The sequence below is a fragment of the Gastrolobium bilobum genome, unplaced genomic scaffold (assembly GCF_033153095.1).
Source record: "Gastrolobium bilobum isolate Gb01-03AN ecotype WA unplaced genomic scaffold, APGP_CSIRO_Gbil_v1 utg11804, whole genome shotgun sequence".
Classification (NCBI taxonomy): domain Eukaryota; kingdom Viridiplantae; phylum Streptophyta; class Magnoliopsida; order Fabales; family Fabaceae; genus Gastrolobium; species Gastrolobium bilobum.
The window spans coordinates 311,116-315,220 of record NW_026897403.1 but is presented as its reverse complement, the minus strand read 5'-3'; positions in this window follow the sequence as shown (position 1 = coordinate 315,220).

The following is a 4,105-nucleotide window of genomic DNA, read 5'->3' as shown; positions in this document are numbered from 1 at the left end:
TGGTATAGCCAAGGCGTGGTGACTGGTGAGATGTATGCACAGTGACAACTAAAAGAGAGAGGGGGGATTTATAATGTGTGTACCTGATCGGCTTAACCCTTTATTTATAGATGAACTACATGACAGAAGTGAATTTATGGACCTCTTAGGAATATTGAGGGTCCAGTTCTTGATCCATTGCTGTCGTATTAGGATTAATTTAATTAAAGAATCGTTTGTTAATTTTCTTCTTAGCTATTAGCCCTACTTGAACATTTTAAAATGTGGATTTTTATGTCAGGTCCATAAAAGTTTGTAAGTATAATCTCCTTTTCTACTTAGGGAGATGATCCACTTACCACCAAAAAATTTTACAACTCTTACCACCAATTTAATCACCGTTGATTTTCATCAATCTAACGGTTATAATTTACTGTGAATTAATAAATGTGACACAATAAATGTTATTAATTTTCAATAAATTATAACCGTTAGATTGACGGAAATCGACGATGATTAAATTAGTTGTAAGAGTTGTAAATTTTTTTGGTGGTAAGTAGATCCGTTCTCTTCTACTTATATATAAAAAGGTCTGTTTACAAGTTTTATAAAGTTTAATGGCTTTTCATATGAAATCAAAAGCTCATGATAGCTATTTTGAAGCGAGTTAAACTTTACGAGTTGTTTATATATTTCTCCATAGTTAAATAGATTGAAAAGGATATTGATAGCCCCTTTTCTGTTTGGATAACTAAATAATTAAGTTTAAGGAAAGGAAATAAGTTGACATATGCAAGTATGAAAACACAATGGAGCGGAAAGAAAGAAAATTTTTGGTAGGTGTTTTAATTTTTTTTTTTCTAACATGTTTTATTCTAGAGAGAAGAACTTTTCATGTTGCTAGAGAAGTTCTCTTCTCATAGCAGAGCATAGATAATATTTAGGGGAGATAAAAGTGAAAGAGGTGAGAGAAAAAAAATTAAGATGAGGTCCATCATTTCTTGGGTGTGCAAAAACTTTTGTTCTTTTATATAAAATGAGAAGTATAAAGCCCTTTATTTTATAGTAGATATAAATTTAGTTCAAAAGTTTCATTAAATTTTTTTCATTTCTTTTGTGTTTCGCCCACTTTCAGAAGATATTAGGGATAAAATATTTTTAAACCTACACAATGAGCTGATCATTAATTGATATAGTGTCTATTTAGGGGATGATTATATTTCCGACTTATTAAATCTTCTGTTAGATTAAATTTAAATCAACGGTTAAAAGAAAAAGAAACAAGAGGTGTAATTTGTTGAGAGAAGTTAGGGGGAGAGAAGCAAAATCCAGAGATGTATAACTGTTTTTTTTTTTAATTTATTGTATTTGAAATCATTGATTTAAATTTAATCTGATAGTGATAAAAAGATAATAAGAATAGGTAGATTAAGAGCACGTTTGTTTTCCTTTCTCGAAAAAGTAATTTTTATTTATTTCTTATTTTAGAAGTACTCTTTACAAAAGTTAAAACTATTTATATTTTTATAAAATTATTTAGTTTTTGAAAAAAATATTTGACTTTTGACTTCTGTTTTTTTTTTAGAAGTTAACATTTTTAGCTTATAACAAAAGTAGATTTTTGATTTTTTTTGTGACTTTTATTTTTATTAAAAGCAGATATCCAAACGAACTAAAGATAAAAATTATTTTTTTTCAAAAAAAAAAGAGCCTATACAAACGGGTCGACCTAAATAGGTAGGCAATAAAACTATTATATTTAAAATATTTCCTTGATAAGTAACGTGAGTTGTAGCACATGTTCTGAAAATGATTGACAAGAGACCTCAAACCCATATTAAGCTTTTGGCAGACAAGTGCTTGCATTCTCAAGCAAGCTAAAAAAGTTGAAGTTCCAAGATTATGCTCTATTTCATTATCATGGTATATATGTGTTGTGCTAAGAGGACCATTTTTATACATTCAAAGTCTCTAGACTGAAATTTATTTTGTGATGGCGACAAGTTATCCTCGTGCTTGTAACTCTCAAGTCCTACAATGCAACCTTTTCAACTCTAGTCACGATAGCAAAGACCTAACCACCAATTTATTTGATTGTAGTAGGCATATCACATGCCTAGATGATCTAACTGACATAGCTATACACAGAGTCTTCAACATCAAACATATATTCTACGAATCTATATGTATGTCCATGAGTGAGAGAGAAAGATTTGGAAGTGGATCCTCTCACGTGAAAAGTGATTATGTTGTTGGGCTTCCTTCTTCAATGATAAGCCCAAGCTCATTTGAGGGGTTTCCTAAAACCCCTAACCCTAATTTCCACTCCTCTATATATACTCATTAGTTGTGGGTGGAGGCTAGGTTAGATAAGAGAGGTCAGATTTGAGAGAACAAATTTGAGAGAAAAATTATTTGATTGTTTGAGTAAAGCTTTATGCTTTGCATTTTGAGAGATCTCTAGAGAGAGTTTGAGTGAAACATCTCTAGGGTAGTTTGATTATCACCATTGTTGGAGAGGTTGAGTTAACCACCACATTGGTGTATTTGATTATTTGTAACCATTATTTTCATAGTGGATTTCTGATCTGGACTAGGTCCCGTGGGTTTTTACTTCTTCATTGGAGAAAGTTTTCCCACGTTAAATCTGGTTGTGTTCTTCTTCTCTCTCTCTCTCTCCTGTTTTCGTTTTGATTTTTCCGCTGCGCTGCCCGACCTGGTGAAGTTCAGGCCGAGGTATTGCCGAGATCCGAGATCAGGATCTTATTGATTGACTTCCGCACAAAAGGCCCCTGAGCCGAGCTTGAGGGAACCGAGTTTCCCCAACAGTGGTATCAAAGCCCGAGTTCGACGGGTTCTGAAGGAAACGAGATGGAGACCAGTGGCATAACTCATGGTGGATATATGTTCAAGTTGACCGCAGACAACTTCACTTATTGGAGACCGATGATGGAAGATCATCTCTACTGCAAAGATCTGCATGAGCCCATTATCCTTGATGAGAGACCGGCAGGCAAAACTGATAAGGAGTGGGAGATCCTGAGTCGGAAGGCGGTAGCCACGATCAGGAAATATATTGATAAAAGCCTATTTGAGCACGTGTCCGAATTCACGAACGCGTATGAGTTGTGGACGAAATTAGAGTCCATGATTCAGAAGAAGACTCCCAGGAACAAAGCACACCTGGTTCGCCGACTTGTTAAGCTTGAACACAAGGACGACATGAGCATGATTGAACACCTGAACACCTACAAAGGTATTGTGAATCAGCTGTCAAAGGCTGATATGAAAATTGATGAAGAATTGCAGGCATTGCTGCTGTTGAGCTCGCTGCTGTTGAGCTCGCTGCCAGAAAGCTGGGATACACTGGTGGTGACCCTGAATAACTCGACTCCAGATGGAAAATTGAAGATGGATGTCGTGACAGACAACCTCCTGGGCGAAGAATCCAGGAGAAGAGAACGAGGTACTTCGAGTACGTCTGAGGCCAACGTTGCTGAGAACAAAGGGAAATCTGACTCCCGTGGTAGAAGTAAGAGCCGCGGTAGAGGTCGTGACAGACGAGACAAGTCCAGAGGTCGGTCAAAGCCGAAATATGAGTTGAAGTGCTTTTACTGTGGAAAGACAGGCCATAAGAAGCCAGACTGCTGGACCTTACAGAATGATGAAAAGAACGACTCTGTGAAGCCGGATCAGATTATTCCCAAGAAGAGGGAAGACAAGAGCACAACTGCGGTGACTGCCAACCCGGATGCCGAGATATTCCTCCTTGGTGAGGATAATTATTTGAATGTTGCATATGATGACTGCACCTGGATTCTTTACTCCGGTGCCTCCTTCCACGTTACTCCACACAAAGGTTTTTTCTCCTCTTATCGAGGTGGTGATTTTGGAGTCGTGAAGATGAGAAATCAAGTGACCAGCAAGATTGTTGGTGTCGGCGATGTAACTCTGACCACAGATGTCGGATGCCGACTTGTGTTGAAGGATGTGAGGCATGTACCTGACATGCGTTTGAACCTAATCTCGGTAGGCAAACTTGATGATGCCGGGTTAGTAAACTACTTCGGTAGTGTGAGATGGAAGCTGGCCAAGGGAAACTTGGTCGTGGCCCGAGGTAAGAAGG